Here is an 18216-nt window from a genome sequence, read left to right as displayed (position 1 = left end):
CTTTTCCATTGGGTTATGGAATCAACAGCTAGATTGCAACATCAAATTTTTTAGATCATTCACAAGGTTAGCTAACTATTTCTAATGGATCTTTAAAGCACAATAACGAATGAAATGATAGAATGGTGAAATCAATAGTGGTTAAAAAGAAATTAAGTATTTTTTAACCAGACTTCAGAGGAAAACATGTATATGGTAAACATAGATAGAAATAAGGTGCTGTAACAGCATATCTTACTCTAAATTTTTTGTTTTACAACAAGATTTAAATGATGCATACTATAGAAAAAACGAAACATTTAACACAAAAAGAAGAACATCACCAAATAAAAATAGCTCAAGTGTATTGCAAATGGTCTTTATTATCAATGCTCTAGCTCCAAAATTACAGTGCTTCAAATGAAAAAGTCTTTCAATTATTAGGGTCCAACCCCTAATACTTCCAATGCATTAAGTATTTAACTAAAATCTACAATGACTGTCGTATACACTTTGCAGTTTGTTATTAATTGCAACAAAAATAAAATTTGACTAATGTAAACACGAAGTGGCCACAATGAGGTAACTTGGACATCTGGTCCCTTTTTCTCTGAATGTCATTGCTGGGTAATTAATTCTATTGTAGTGGTTGATTTGGCTGCTCTTTAATATGGTGTGTTGGCTTTGCTAACTCGGCTAGGTTCTAACTCAGCTATGCATTGTTCCATCAATCCGGATTATATTCTTCCTTTTGGTAGTTACACAAGTCACTCCATTGATCTTCATCTGGGATTTTGAATTTGATTAACCTACAGTATACCTCATCTGCTTCAATGTACTTTGAAAAAGTGGGTTTTACTGTAAAAACATGTTTCAATTCATGTTCAATATAGATTGGATTTTTGATAGCCTCCAAAATTTATTTTCATTTTATGTTACCTCTGATATTAGAGAGATTGACAACATCCTTTGATATGTCTTTTAGCCTCTTGACATAATCTACACTAGTCATGAGTTTTTTCATTAATGAAAAATAGATAAGGGAGACCCTTTTGTGTTAAAAGCTAAATTCTATTAAAAAATCCATTTACTGATAGCTCCAAATTCTGACATTTCTCCTCAAGCTGTATAGTCAAGTTATTTTTGGTTAATACCTTTTTCACATGTAGGATGGTCTCTGTCCTGTCTACTACTCCCAACTCTTCAAGCTCATACCTGTTCTTTGAATTCATAAATTTGATGATTCTGTTGGCTGTTGTTGGCATGTCTCCCAACTCTAGGTTAGTATTTGAAATAGCTTCCTTAGCTTTTTCAACTAGCTCCTTCTGTTCAAATACAATTTGAATGTTGGTCCACATCTCATTCATGCCATTAATGATATTGTTCAAGATAATTTCCTTCACCCTTCCTAGAGTGTTGCTAATTGATGATTCCTTTTCAGATTTATGCAATTTTTCAATTAGTGTTCTTTCCCTATGCATTTCTGTTGAATGTGCGCTTTCAGTTATTTTAATATGATCTTGCAGAAAGTTGACTTGAGTTTCAAGTCTCTTGATTTCCTATATTTGAAGATTCATGCTTTCCATGGATCTGGCTAGATGTTTTGTACTGCTTCCTATCTCTATAGTAGTAGTTGCTGGAGTAGCTGTAGGAACAGCCATAAGAGGAAGAGCCTCCATAGTAGGGATGGTCAATTGTGCTTCTTTTTTCTTCTCTCGTACCATCTTCTCCATCTCTATTTCAAATTGTATTATTTGGAGTGACTTTTCCATAATTAATTTCATCATTTCTGCCTTCTGACTCTTTTTCTCCTCTATTTCTTTGGTTAGGGGATCATGTGTGGCAGGAATTTTGAGTTGTTTCTTTAAGGCTACTATATCCATCTCCTTCTTCTTAATAATTTCTTCTACTACTTTCACATATAATGGATCATAGTTGGATGGACAAACATCTCTATTAATTTTTTGTATGTGAAGTTCCCTTGATCCTTCATTACTAAGGTTGTCCAAAAGATGATAGATTGGGGTTCTCCTTCTTCATTCAACTTGGTCATTGCAAAATGAAATCTATTTGCCTGAAAATAAGCAAACATGTACACTAATACTAAAGAATACTGAAACACTTCCTCTTTGGTGAAATTTATGAATTTCTCATGGATGGCATCTGCTAGGAATTGACTGAAATTAAACATGGTAGAGGGATTTACATCAGATGACAATATGGACAGGAAACCTATTATGGCTTCATCAAGCCACTGATATGAATAATGTCCTAGCAGATATGAAAGTACAATGACTATATGCCTGGTTCTATCAGGGAAAGAAAAGGAGGAATATGGAGGATTTTTGTTAGGTAGTGGAGTATGTTCAGTCATGAAGAGTTCTATGGTTTTAGCTCTTTTGGCAAAGTCTAGTCTTTGGTACATTTCACTTAAGATTTCATCGGAAAAAGAAGATGCTCCTCCAATGATAGGATCTTGCATCATCTTCATTATAGATTTAGCATCAATGGTAAATAGTATGTCTCTTGATGGGGCTATTACTACCCTTTGATGTGGGTTATAACATGACTAACATTTTATGATCAATTCTAGGTAGCTATGGGTTTTAGGAAAAATATAGAAAGGGAGATTTGTATCCCATAGTCCTATATCATCCATTTCATCAGCAAATTTGTCCTCCCACCAAAAGTAGATGTCAAAGAGATAAAATTCGGATATGGTTTCATGTATCTTGAAATCTCTATTTGCAAGTGGGATATGGTCCAAGTCCACTGGTGGATGCACAATTGGATTGAACAAATCTTGTTCTTTCCTCTTCGGTGGCATGGCTATCTTCTGTAAAGTTTTAAACTTGGACTATTTTTTGAATTTGCAAGTGAACTGTAACAAAAAAGGAATGAGAAGAATAGGGAACTGAGAGAGGGAAAATAGAACGGGGATGAATAGAAAATGGGATCCAAGAAGGTGGATCTCTGGTAAATGCAGAGAAGGGAAACTTTTTGCAACTCTATTATTATTTCATTGTGTATGCACGAGCAAGCCTTCACCTTCTCCTGTAAGAAAAAGATAACATATGGAAAACTTGGTAAATGAGTGAGATGGCGCACTTATAGTTTCGAAGAATCCTCGTTGGAGTGGCCTAAAGTGGCGCGGGTCTGTTGGGTAACGGTCCAACAAATTCAATGTGGAATGGTATAGCACGGGAATGGAGGTGATAGGCTGATGGGACAGAGTGGGATTGCGGAGCAGTGGCATTGGTGAATGGTCACAATGGAGGGGTGGTTTATTGGAAAGTGAAAACCAATTTTCAGAGGTTCTATGGAGTGGTAAGTGGAATGAGTGGGGGCATGCGAAATCGCGATAGTGTGACACGTAAGCGGTCCGAAACCACTGATTTCGGATGCCCCCTGCCTTAACGTTCAGAGGGTGAGGTGGGGCTGGAAAGTCATGTGGGCCATTGGATCAAATATCAATTGCGGGGATTTGATGAAAGGTGTAGGGTGGGTAATATTGATGTGACTAGCATGTGAATGGTGGGGTAGGAAAATGAAAAGGGGGGCGGAGTATAGGATAAAGTTAGGAGTAATGTATTAGACCCCTAACCTTTTTAATTTATTTTTTATTAACATTAGGAAAAAACATGAACGATGTCATAAAACATTAAAGGAATTTTTCATGTCCTTTTATCTTCTTAATTCTCTCAATCTACCTACCCTTTTGTTTCCAATCTAAAATTTTTCCTTTTTTTGCAAGGTGCATTTGGACTTGCAGATCCCTTCTTACTTTCTCTCTTATTCTTTATTTTTCTAACATACTCTATCACTTATTTCTCCTATTGGTCCAGATTGAACATTTGAACCAATTTCATTTCTACCTAGTTACTGGTTTTCCAATCTTGAACTATTTTGCAGATGTTTATTTTCTATCCTATCAATATAAATTAAAATTTGTTCAAACATGCTTAGACTCTATGAATTGAACAATATTTGGGGTTTTCTTTTCTTTTCATTTTTTTCTTTTCTTCTTTTCCTCTTTTTTTTTTTTAAATACCCTACTTTTTTTTGGAAATCAATTGAATATTGAGATCTATGAAAAATATGAAATCTGCAAAAATGTGAGATACTCAATCACCTTGAGATCCTATAAATTATAGGATCCTAACAGTTGCTCCAGCTGGGGATGGCACTTCTCAAGGTGAAGTGTCAAGAACATTAGATTAGTAGCCTTAAGCTCTCATATCTACATTGTCTTCAATCTGATTTCCTTTTGTAGTAATTTAATCAAAAGCAGGTTTCAAACTTTGTCAAATGAGTCATCCAATCAAAAACATAAATATTGTGGTATTTACAATTGAATGAGGGAAATCTTTGTGCTTATAAGAAGTAATGCTTCAACATCCTGCCATTGACAGGATGTCCTAGCAGCTTTGTTCTATCCAATTCTTTAATAAAAAATGCATTATTTCCTTTGAAAGCATAAACAATGTATGGACCCTTCCAAATATTTTCAAATTTACCTTGCTTCCATTTATCTTCTCTTCTTGAGTCCCATTTCAAAACTTTGTCTCCCAGGCTGAAATCATCAGCTTTGGTTCTTTTGTCAAAAAAATTCTTTATGTTTTCCTGGACAACCTAAGCCCTAATGTATACTTCTTCACTGGACTGCTGCAACTGAATTGTCTGATTTATCCTTCTTTTTATATCATTAGGTTTAGTTTTTATCTCTTGAAGAATATTCATGACTAGAACTTCCATGGAAGAAGGGAAAATTGTGTCCATTCTGTAAACGATTTGATATGGGGACATGCCAATTGATTTCTTTGTAGTCAATCTGTTAGCCCATAGTGCGTTAATCAATTTGTTGTGCCATGACTTCTTATTGTCCTCTAGTATCTTATTAATGATATTTACCAAACTTTTGTTTGAGGATTCAGCCAACCCATTACCTTGAGGGTAATAAGATGTTGAATGACCAAAAGAAATATGGTACTTGTGACAAAAATCCACCATCTTTTTTGATTTGAAAGCTGCAACATTTTCAGTGATAAGTTTCCTAGGCTAACCAAATCACAAAGGATATTGGTTTCAAGGAATTTTATAATAACAATACTAGTAGCAGATCTGGAAGGGATTGCTTCTATCCATTTGGTAAAGTAGTCTGTGGCAATCAGGATCCATTTGTGTTGGGCAAAGGATGGAGGATGAATTTCACCAATGAAATCCAATCCCCATTATTGGAAAGGACTTTCAACAGAAATGGGTTTCGGGGGTAAGGGTAATACTTTTCTCTTTCCTTCAAAGATTTGGCATTTATGGAAAGCAGTTACCATCTTATGGATGTTGGGAAGAGGGTAGGCCAATAGAAACCAACTCTAAGGATTTTATTAGCAGCTGTTTTCCAATAAACATGGTGTTGGGCCTCAAAATAGTCCCTATTTTCACTCCATTATTCACCAATATCTTCACATTTTACCTTCATGTCACCTCCATTCCACCTCCATATCATTCCATTTACCTCATTATTGGGTTATAACTATGCTTTTCCAAAGTTTATTAATTCTTAACATTTTTAAGCAAATTTATGGCTAAACTTTAGAAAATAATATGCTTATACTTATACCTAACAATTAGAATGATTTTGTTGACATGTGTAGGTACAAAGGAAGCTTCCAGGGCATCTTTATGTGGCCTTGAATGATCAAATTCGAATTTGATAAGATAAGCCTCATGGAAAAGATCATGGAGAAAATCATGGACCTCATGGAGGAGATCATGGAGGATAGGGTTATGTGTCTAGATGGTTGAGAAATGTATGGAACTAAAAGAGAGATTAGTGGATCATCATTATGAGTTTGTTATCTCATCCTATTGTATAAATAGGAGTACCTCCTCCATTCCAAGGGGAGGACTCTTAGAGCATGTATCCAAACTTATGATGGAATAGAATAAAGCTTCATTTTACATACATTTCCATTATGTAGTTTTATTTCCATTATGTAGTTTTAGATTTAATTTTCCTTAATGTAGTATATGGAATAATTTGTCTTGTTCTTAAGAGAATTGAGCTCACTCTAAAAGGATGAGAGAAACATTTTATTTCATCTTAGATCTTATTTGATTTACTTGTTTAGATGTTTGAGGATTTGTTTGTGATTGATGAATGAGTTTTAAATTAGAATCTAATCAGCATATGAGAGGACAACTAAGGGTCTAAGTTAGGCTCTCTCTCTCTATTTGATTTGCATGATAATTAAAATTCGTTCTTTTGCTTTTATGTTTCAAATATCATATGAGGAGATACCAAGAGTCTGAGTTAGGCTCTCTCTCCATTGATTTATATGGTAATTGAAATTCATTCTTTTGTGCTTTTATGTTTCAAGTCATTTCATTTCTTATGCTTATGAATGAATCTTAGTTTAGTTTGGATTAGTACATGAGAGGAAAAACAAGAGACTAAGTTAGTCTCTCTCTCTACTTGAATCTAAACAATAATTAAGTTCATTCTCTTGTTTTCATTTCAAGTTTTTAGTTTTATGTAATCAATGATTTCTCTATGATACTGTAGGGAAGGACAACCAGGACCTCCTTAGTCGGGAGCCTCTTCCCTTGCATATTATATTGAATCGTAAATAATTTAACTAGACATAGAGTTAGTTGCCTACTCCTGCATATATTTTGCTGGTATCATCACAAGCTCACGAGTTTCCCTGGTCGATAATTTAATGCAGCAATTTAAACCCAATAAATTGCCCAACATTTTGGCACCGTTGCCGGGGATGGTGCTAAGGGATTAGGCATTAGAATTTAATTCAGTATTTATTTTTCTTTAGATAAAATAACTTGTGAGACCTGGTGACAGCAGGATCTTCATAAGGGAATTCATGTTTGAGTTTTCTGATGATTTAGTGTTTAGCTAGTTTTAAATTTTGTCTTTTCAAAAACACCCCCCCTGCATGAATAAAAACGAATCAAGCGACTAGTATGCTCTCTTCCTGCGCTTCGTGCGATCAGGAAGATCAGAAAGTCTATTGATTTTGTTCAAATAAACATACTCTTGCTGGAGAACTAATTTGCAAAAAGACAATAAAGAATTTTGTGAATGAAAAAAAACATCTTTAAATTTTTAGATGAAATTTAGTTTTTTAATTTTAGATTTAAAAAATAAAAAATAAAACATTTAGTTTTAGATTTTAAAAAATAAAAAAATTTAGTTTTTAATTTTAGATTAAAAAAAAAAAAAAATCCACAAAATAATAATACTATATGTATCATAACATATATTATTATTATTAAAAAAAAAACTAACCATTTTGTTTTTGTTATTTTTAGATATTAAAAAAATTTTAACCATTTTCTTTTGTTAAAAAAAAAAAAAAAAAAACCATGCTTTTTTTCTTTTTCCCTTGTTTTTTTAAATATTTAAAAAAACACTAACCATTTTTTTTTATGTTTTTTAGATATTTAAAAAATGCAAACCATTAATTAAAAAAATAAATAAATAACCTTTTTTTGTTTCTTTGTTGTTTTAGATATTTAAAAAAAAACTATAAAAAAAATAACCATTTTTTTTGTTTTTAGATATTTAAAAAAATATAAAAAACATGCAAAACATTTAATAAAAACAACATAAAAGAAAATAAAAAAATCATTTTAAAAAAATTGTTGTTTTTCATCATCTACACCTCTTTCCGGACTTCGTCTACATGAGTTGTAGAGAAGAACTGTGACATTAGTAACCATGGATGGAGAAGAGGAAGGAGGGTTGAGACTGAGCAAGCGAATAGCCAAAGGCGAAGTGGATTACTCCTCCAAAGCAGGGACAGCATGGAGTCATTCATACCTGAATCAGAAGCCATGGCATCCGCTCTCTTACCCAAATCAGAAGCGCAAATGGATCGCCGAGCAGACCGATGCCGAAAAACAGCGCAGAGCCGAAGAAGTTGCTCACGAGTTTTCTCAGAAACAGGAATTCTTTCGTCAGACTGCTGCCATTTCGAAAAAAAGAAAGAGAAGGTGGAGATGATGAAAGCTGTGAGCTTTATGTACATGCGCCCTCCTGGCTACAATGCTGAAAGTGCAAAGGCTGCAGAACTTGAAGATGAGAGAAGGAAACTTGGTATTAGTAGTGAACAGCAAGATTCCTATGCTAGTGCTTCAAATACTCAAGGGAATGGATATACAGTTGATAAGGGTTCAATAGTTGAAGAAAAGAAGAAACCATGACCAAAAGATCTGTATGGCAGGACTCTACCAACCGAAGAGGAATTTGAAGTGTTAAAGAATGCACCTTTGGAGTTGAGATCCGAAATGTGAAATACTTACTATGTGGTACATATGGCCGCCAAAGTGGTGATCGAGAGTGCCCATTGAAGGATGCAATAATGCCCAATGAGGAAAGTCGGTTGAAGAGGGATGATCCTTTAACAGCACTCAAGGCACATACAGCCTTTGATGAGCCCATAAAGTGGGAGCTTAAGCAACAGCCAGGAGGTATAAGCCCTCCCCGTGGTGGATTCAAGTTAGACGATCCAAACCAGCAAATAATTCCAGAAGACATTTTTGGCGAGTATGGAGGATTTTTAAATGGAGGACCTGACATTCCAGAACTATTGACCAGTTTCTCAAAAGATAAGTTGAAGAAAAAAATCCAGAAAGAAACAAAGGAAAAGGAAGCAGCACCATTCTGTTTCTTTCACATCGGCAAGCTCAGACTCTGATCATCGGCATAAGAAACGGAAGCAACACAATTCTGACCCTAGCATATCTTTGACTTCAGATTCAGAGTAAGTGCAACGATGCTATTTCACTGCCATAGTTGGCCCAAATTTCGGAGCTGTTTGCTCTAGATGATTATGAAGCCAGATTTTTATGCTGTAGTAGTTCCGCAACCAAAACACATGTAATTTGCTTAGTCAAGGTCGAAGAGATAATTGTTGAGAATCTTAGCGCTCAACAAATCCCAGCAAATCTTCCGATTCTAGCCGAGATCTTGGAGAGACTGTAGGAAATCATAAATTTGGAAGATTTTTCTCTCATTAAGTTTAGCGGATGCATACAAAACTGCGGACAGTTTAAACTGTTTGTTGCATTATCAGTTCTCCCCTGTAGAATCCTTGCAATGGATGCCCATTTATTTCCATGGATTGCATGAGCAGCAACAATCTGAAAATGTTCAGAATAAGAGTGGTGAGCCAAAGTTTACTTGTGTGAAGAAATTTCGTGGTTCTTCTGTGGCGTCAGCCGAGAGAATAAAGGAAGTTGCAGATCTCGTTCTCAGCTTGAGCTCTGAAAGAGGGACAAGGTAAAAGGAATTCAGCCGTGAAGGAAGTCCAACTCCGTCATTGAAGGATCGGGGAGATCGACCGGCGCAAGTTCCTGATCAGGGGCTGCTTGTATCGTTCGAGGATGTCTTTAATGGCGTTGATACTGATCCAGGTAATTATTATGATGCAAGCTGTCCATGGAATTTTATTAGATCCAAATATGCTTAGAATATCAAATTCTTCATCAGAAAAACATGGTAAAGAATACTGCGCCCTGTATGGCATTTGCGGAAAACGCGAGGATGGAAAAGTTCTAAATTGCCCATATTCTGTACCAGCTATGAAACCTAGTAAGACACTCTCTTCAAAGATTCAGAGTCTCTGCCCAACAATTACAGGGAATGTTTGTTGCACACCTGATCAATTTGATATTTTACGTCAACAAGTGCAGCAGGCCATTCCCTTTCTTGTTGGCTGCCCCGCCTGCCTACGAAACTTTTTGAATTTTTTTTCTGCGAGATGTCATGTTCACCTAATCAAAGCCTTTTTATGAATGTTACATCCATTTCTCAGGAAAACCATAACCATAATTCAACTGTTGATGGGATTGCCTTGTATGTAACGGATACTTTTGGTGAGGGGTTATTCACCTCTTGTAAGGAGGTTAAATTTGGGGCAATGAATACTCGGGCAATTGACTTTTTGGGAGGAGGTGCGAGAAACTTTAGAGAATGGTTTGCATTTCTTGGCCGACAGGCAGAGCTCGATGAACCTGGGTCACCATATTCAATCGATTTCATATCAACAGTCCCACCATCTTCTTCCATGGAGCCAATGAATGTATCTGTGTTTTCATGTGGAGATACTATATTGGGTTGTTCTTGCGGGGATTGCCCTTCCTGTACCACATAAGAATGGTTCCTGCTCTATTCGCCTTTGTTCTGCTAAGGTGAAAGGTGTAGATTTTACAATGGGTATAGTGTATGTTGTACTTGTCTCCAATAAAAATAAAAATAAAAAAAATCAAAACACCACAAAACAATTTTCTTGTAATTTTCTTATTTTTAATTTATTAAAAAAAAAAAACTAACTTCTTTTAGAAATTTTCTTTATTAGGTTTTGATAAATAAAATTTTGTTGATTTAAAAAAAATATTTCAACTTAAATAATAAATTAAAACATTTATGTTTTTAATTTATTGTTTAAAGGAAAATCTAAATAAATAAATAAAATCAACATAAAAAAATTAAATAAATATGTTTTCATTTTACTTATTACTTTTAATATTTTCTTTTTAAATTTGTTGTTTAAAAATTAAAAAAAATTAAAAAAATAAAAAATAAAAAAAACAAAAATTCACAAAATTCACACAGATTTGAAAATAAAAAAATAGGATACTTGGAAACACATTTCGAAAATCGATTGGAGGATTCTAAAGAAGATAATTATTTCTGATAGCTTTAAGTTGGCATTTAACTCATCACATCTTTCTGTTGTATGCTTTATGATGAAATGCAGAACAGAACAGAATTGCCAAGCACATTTCATGAGTTATCTGATACAAACAGGGAGTATTATTTTACATGGTTATTTTTAAGAATGGATTGAAACTGGTATCATGAATTGAGTTACTTTCAACACTTTGATTTTCTTCAATCTGTTTTATTTGGTACGAAATTTTTGCGTAAGAATCATGAAGGAAATGTGCAATTCTTCTTGAACAAACTTATGTTTTCTTTCTGCCAAGTTTTTTTACAGGTTACAGGATAACAAAGTGATCATTACGGAGATTACATTGTGATGACAGTTAGTCTTCCAAAGAATAAATTCATGAAAAATTTTGAAGAAAAATCCATCTCCACAACCACTACCTTCCACCTCCCTTTCTGAAAAAGATTTTGAATTCCACCAATCGTACATCCATAAGGCGTGACACTTCCATATCCATTTTTCACAGCAAGAGTTATTATTCATACATCATGCATTTCCTTACATCCATCCATTTTCCTTGTCATTACCATTCCCCTTCATTTCCGCCAATAAAACCCTGCTTGAGTCAAAGTCCTAGAGTCTATGTATCATTGAAAAAACACCTAGAGGCTTGCATGCCTTAATGGCAAGTACTCTTGCCAATGAACAATGGGAGTACATTAATATCCCTTGTTCGTTGGATCTTGTAGGTGACTCGACCACGACAAATTTATTCGTACCTACAAAGATGTGTTAGGCATCCTGACTCCCATTGGAATCAACAGTGGGAGCTCTTGTGTTGGCTAGGGGCATTCATTAACGGCCACTAAGTCAACAACTTCTTGCTATGTTCGACATCGACACATTTAATTACATAGTAAGATTTGTGCCATTGAGTGTTGAAGACTTGAAGACCCATATTTTGTAGCAAATGAAGCCAATTTCCTTTCATCAGTTTGTTATCACTTGAGGACAAGTCAATCAATAAGGCTGGGAGGGACATGTCATTATATATTTTGTATACCTTCCAAGCCTTATAGATTTTCAGCCATATTTAGCAGACTCATCAGATTCATCATCCAGCAGCAGAAGATCCAGCAGCAGATACGACTTTCAGCCATGTTCAGCGGACTCCTCATATTCATCATCTAGTAGCAGAGGATCCAGCAGCCGATACAACAATACAGATCCATCTTTCATCCACAACTTGAAGAAGAAGCTTCAAAGCAGAATTGTGGCAGCTGAACATGCATGATTCATCCACCATTTTCACAACCAAGTAAGGAGGACTATGAACGACATTTTTGCAGCCACACGTGCACAACTCTCATCCATTTTTGGAAGGGTAAGTTAAGGTATGATATTTTCTAACTTTTAACCATTAAATTCCTTGAAAAGTTGGAATAATAATTTTTGGAAAAAACTTCACTTTCTTTCCCCATTTCACATAACTATCCAAACCATCTGTTTAAAGGGAAAGATACATTTACATACATGCTTTGTCACATTCATATTCACATTCATATATCACATTCTAAACCCCACTTACCTTCCAAATATATTCACTATTACATGAGCATACAAATGGCTTTGACAAAAGTATTTAAAAGATAATTGGATTCCAATACAATCATGGTTGTTACACAAGAACCAACCATGATGCATCCCTACAAAAATACTCTGCAACAAAAATCACATTATCAATATGCAAAGATCATACATTGAATGCAACAAACAAAATATGGTTGAAACACAAGAACCAACCAAGTTGTAATTCATCAAAATAATGCTTTGCAAAAGTTATGTAAATGATATCATGCAGAGTTTAAGCCAAAGCTCAAGTACCAAAAAAGTAATGTAATAGATTGCATGAGGACATGCAATACCTTCAGTTTGGGGCAGATGTTGGGCCTCAAAATAGTCCCTATTTTCACTCCATTATTCACCAATATCTTCACATTTTACCTTTATGTCACCTCCATTCCACCTCCATATCATTCCATTTACCTCATTATTGGGTTATAACTATGCTTTTCCAAAGTTTATTAATTCTTAACATTTTTAAGCAAATTTATGGCTAAACTTTAGAAAATAATATGCTTATACTTATACCTAACAATTAGAATGAGTTTGTTGACATGTGTAGGTACAAAGGAAGCTTCCAAGGCATCTTTATGTGGCCTTGAATGATCAAATTCGAATTTGATAAGATAAGCCTCATGGAAAAGATCATGGAGAAAATCATGGACCTCATGGAGGAGATCATGGAGGATAGGGTTATGTGTCTAGATGGTTGAGAAATGTATGGAACTAAAAGAGAGATTAGTGGATCATCATTATGAGTTTGTTATCTCATCCTATTGTATAAATAGGAGTACCTCCTCCATTCCAAGGGGAGGACTCTTAGAGCATGTATCCAAACTTATGATGGAATAGAATAAAGCTTCATTTTACATACATTTCCATTATGTAGTTTTATTTCCATTATGTAGTTTTAGATTTAATTTTTTATACCTTCCAAGCCAAGAGAATCAATGATTTCTCTATGATACTGTAGGGAAGGACAACCAGGACCTCCTTAGTTGGGAGCCTCTTCCCTTGCATATTATATTGAATCATATATAATTTAACTAGACATAGAGTTAGTTGCCTACTCCTGCATATATTTTGCTGGCATCATCACAAGCTCACGAGTTTCCCTGGTCGATAATTTGATGCAGTAATTTAAACCCAATAAATTGCCCAACACATGGCCTCCATAGTCACCTTCATCGAATTTCGTCTTAGCATCATCATTTAACAAACATTTGAGTAATAAAAGTGCAACAACTTTCCAATATAATGTGTTTTTGATAATGCAAAACTAACTCCTTTTAATTTTAGAAATCTAGCCTTTGTTTTGGATAATCCAGGAGGATCATTCATATTGAATAGAACATACAAAAGTTCTGCATACCAGGGGGAATTTAAGAATGCTTCATCTATTGGTGGAGTCGCCAACTCTTCTTGATCATCCAAGGCAAATACCATGTTGATATCTAGTGCATTAAAATTTGATTCGACCATCAGTTTGGCTAATCCTTGTCCTTTGATCAACTTGATGGGTTTGATTTCTATATCATATTCCAGAATAATATCTATCCATTTGCCTCTCTCCAGGTCCATTTTGTGTTAGAATAAATTTGACAATCACATTAGGCACATAAGCAATGATATGAGAATGTAAAATAAAAACTCTGAAATATTTTATTGCTTTAACCAGAGCGAATGCTTGTTTTTCCATGATATTGTATTTTAAAGAATCACCTCTCAAAGATTTTCTAAATAATTCTATTGGATGTTCATATCATTCTTTTTTTTTTTTCTGTAATAGCACAACTGTAATAGTATGCTCAGATGCAAAAGAAAAGATAATAAAATCTTTGGTGAAGTATGGGCTAATTAAAACTAGAGCTTTTGTTAATGCATGTTTGACTAGATCAAAAGATTGTTTAGCTTCGACATTCCATTTAATTTATGTATCTTTCTTGAGCATATTTGTTATATTTCTAAGTAGTTCAACAAGATTTGGTATAAATCTTCTCAAAAAATAATTTTTTCAATAAAAGATTGAAGTTCCTTTTTGTTTCCTAGATGACTGATTTTAACGATACCTTCAATCCTATTGGGGTCAATTCTGATTCCATATTTGGAAATGATATGGCCTAGAAGTTTGCCGCCTTCAAGCCCAAACAATGTTTTCTTGGGATTTAGTGAGATACCAAATTTTCTGCATTTTTCAAATAATCTTCTCAAATGTGCTAGGTGTCCTCCATCATTTTTTAAGAAAAGTGTGATGTCATCAAGATAAATCATAATAAAATGTCCAATTTCATCTGCAAAATAAATGTACATTGCTCTTTGGAAAGTAGCACCAACATTCATTAATCCAAAGGCCATTTTCGCATACATGAAAGTTCCCTAGGGAGCAGTGAAAGATGTTTTATCTTGACCATCAGGAAATGCTAAAACTTGATTATACCCTTAGAAACCATCTAACAAGGAGATCCTACTAGAACCTACTACTCTTTGTAATATGTGATCCATTTTTGGTAAGGGGTAGTTGTCCTTAAGGGAAACCTTGTTTAGATTTCTAAAGTCAATGCACAATCTTATTTCACCAGTCTTCTTTCTTGTAGGCACAATATTGGACACCAATTTGTAATACCTGATTGGAACTGTGATTTTAGCTTCATACATTTTGTTGATTTCCTTTCCAACCAGGGGAAATAAACAGGATTTATCCTACACAGCTTCTGCTTAAACGGTTTCTAGTCTTCCTTGATTGGAACTTTGTGTTGTATAATGCTAGTATCATAAGCTTTCAAATCCTCATAGCTCGAAGAAAATACATCTATGAATTATTAAAAAATATATTATACCTTCGTTTTTCCATGATGGGTAATGATTTTGACAGTTTTATGAGTTTTGGGTTTTTCTCACTACTTATGTTGCATTCTTCAATGTTTGTTCCTATTGGTTCCATTTTTGGCAACATCATTAAAGTCAAACAGTTCTTCCAAAGGGGTAAGCCCTCTAGACAAAATGTTATCCTTGAGTTGAAGTACTTTGAATTCCTCTTTTTCTAGGTCTTTATGTATTTCAATTTCATGTACAGTTTTATTTGCTGAAATATTTACATCAGAAACGACAAGTTTCTCTACACTAATATGTACATCAGTTTGTCTATCTAATGTTGGAAATAATACTGAAAGGGGGGGTGAATCAGTATTATCAAGTTCTTTTAATAAATCTTCCTTATTTATTCTTTGAATTATTTTTGCATGTCAGTACCATAAAATAATGAGCATGAACAAAGAAAACAGATAGTCACACCAAAGAACACAAGATGTAAGGTGGAAACCCAATGTGGGTGAAAACCACCTGCTGCAATATGTCTCTATCTTCTTTCAAATTAGAAACTCCTTCTACAATGGTTTTGTACTGGTGCAATCCTTTACCAGTACACATGCTGCAACCTGCAGAGAGCTACAACTTTCTCTCGTTTTCCAGTCTCTCCTGGAAGGGAGCTATAACCCCCTGCTTCTTTTCTTTCAAGGACCACTTTTCATAAATTTTCAAACTGGATCCAAGAACATCAAAAACCCATCAATTACACTTGCATCATCAATCTCTGATTTCACCAAAGCCAACCCGCATACAGATATGCAAATATTTCCTTATAACTTTGCAGTTGTTACATCAGACATACCCAGATCATAACATGTGTAAAATAAAACATGCATCAATAATTCAGACCCAGATTATTAGATTTATAGATCAAGCATATGCCACATATCACAGATCAAAATCATATAGAGATACCACTATTCCAGCCTTAAGATTTTGACCCATCAATAGAACTTATCCTTTTCCTTACGCTCAGGTTCCTTCTTCATTGAGATCCAGATCTGCACCAAAACCGAATCACAATATTCCAGATCTAGCACTTTATCAGATATTCGATAATTCAGAAGATGCTTTGCCAAATGATCTCCTTCCTCTTTTATAGTCTTAGGCCTTTCACAATACCACGGGCCAAAACCACAGGATCAAAAAACTGTTGGACTAATACCAAGAACCAACCAGGAAAGTACGTGAGATCAACACTTTTGGATGCAATACCACGGGCCAAAACCATAGGATCAAAAACTGTCGGACTAATACCATGAACCAACCATGAAATTGCATGAGATCAACACTTTTGATGAGGTACCATGGTCCAAAACCATAGGTTCAAATACCAAGGACTAAATACCATGGACCAAAGGTAAGTTCTCCAACATATACGCGCTTTTCCTTGCATGAAAGTGCGTACCATGGTCCAAAACCATAGGTTCAAATACCAAGGACTAACTACCATGGACCAAAGGTAAGTTCTCCAACATATACGCGCTTTTCCTCATAGGTTCAAATACCAAGGACTAACTACCATGGACCAAAGGTAAGTTCTCCAACATATACACGCTTTTCCTCATAGGTTCAAATACCAAGGACTAACTACCATGGACCAAAGGTAAGTTCTCCAACATATACGCGCTTTTCCTTGCATGAAAGTGCGTGAACTTTTTCTCTACATGAAATAAAATTTTCTCTGCATAAAAGTGCGTGAAATTTTCTCTACATGAAATAAACTTTTCTCTGCATAAAAGTGCGTGAACTTTTCTCTACATGAAATAAACGTTTCTCTGCATATAAGTGCGTGAACGTTTCTCTACACTATAATTTATTATCTGAGATGAGTGGGTTGCCATCAAGTACAACATATGTATCATAATGCCAACAATCTCCCCCTTTGGACTTGATGGCAACAACAACCAATCACTCTCCCCCTTTGACATCAAGGGCAAAGGGTTATGCTCCCCCTAAGAACATGCTCCCCCTAACTATGAACTAGATCTGCAAAGAAGAACCATAATCCATGGCCATGAAAGAGATAGAGACGTATTGCAGCAATATTCAGACCAGAATCCATGATCTCCTTCTGTACTTCCTCCATAATGCCAACAATGCATGATATGCTCCCCCTGAACCTGTGCCATTTGATCTTTGACCAATCCGCAACCCAGCACATGTACGCATATACTTCAGATGAACCTTGCGTACAACCAACAATCAGAAGAGATTCAACAACAAGATGATGCATCAACAACCCCCATCTTTTGCCTGAGGTATTCAAAGGTCTCCCTAGGCAATGGTTTGGTGAGTATATCAGCAACCTGTTCCTTAGAAGGAACATACTCCAACTTGACCTTTTGTTCAAGCACTTGTTCCAGGAGAAAGTGATACTTGATTGGTATGTGCTTGGTTTTTGAATGCATGACTGGGTTCTTTGAAATGCTGATTGCACTTGTATTATCACATAAGATGGAGATGGGTGGTGTACAAGTGATTTGAAAATCCTGCAAGGTCTGCATCATCCAAAGGAGTTGAGTGTAGCAAGATGCAGCAGAAACATATTCTGCTTCAGCTGTAGACAAGGCAATCGAACTCTGTTTCTTGCTGAACCAAGATACTAATATGGAACCCATAAAGAATGCACCACCACTTGTTCTTTTCCTGTCATCCATGCTTCCGACCCAATCTGCATCTGTATAAGCATGAAGTGTGAGATCTGTATCTCTAGGATACCATAAGCCATAGTTTTGAGTCCCTTGAAGATATTTGAAGATTCTCTTTACTGCCTGAAGATGAGTTTCCTTTGGATTTGCCTGAAATCTTCCAACTATTCCCACTGCATGCATGATGTCTGGTCGGGTACCTGTCAAATAAAGTAGACTTCCAATCATAGATCTGTAAGTTGGTTGATGCACTACTGCTGATTCATCATTTGCATTGAGGTTACATCCTGTGACCATGGGTGTACATACTAGTTTTGCTTCTTCCATACCATATTTCTTCAAAATCTGCTTGAGATACTTGGTCTGAGACAAGAAGATCCCTCCTTCATTTTGTTGGATTTGCA

The 18216-nt window shown here is 35.2% G+C and overlaps 1 pseudogene; it reads left to right on the top strand.

Moving 5' to 3' along the window:
• The first annotated feature begins 7663 nt into the window (after window positions 1-7663).
• On the top strand, window positions 7664-8858 carry LOC149162506 (putative zinc finger CCHC domain-containing protein At4g19190 pseudogene; annotated as a pseudogene).
• Window positions 8859-18216: the final 9358 nt, after the last annotated feature.

This window comes from Pinus tabuliformis, chromosome 5_2 (assembly GCF_031772625.1).
Source record: "Pinus tabuliformis cultivar Carrire ecotype Pingquan chromosome 5_2, CPIR1, whole genome shotgun sequence".
NCBI lineage: Eukaryota > Viridiplantae > Streptophyta > Pinopsida > Pinales > Pinaceae > Pinus > Pinus tabuliformis.
Note: the sequence above shows the minus strand (reverse complement) of the source record. Positions and strands in the feature narration are given on the sequence as shown.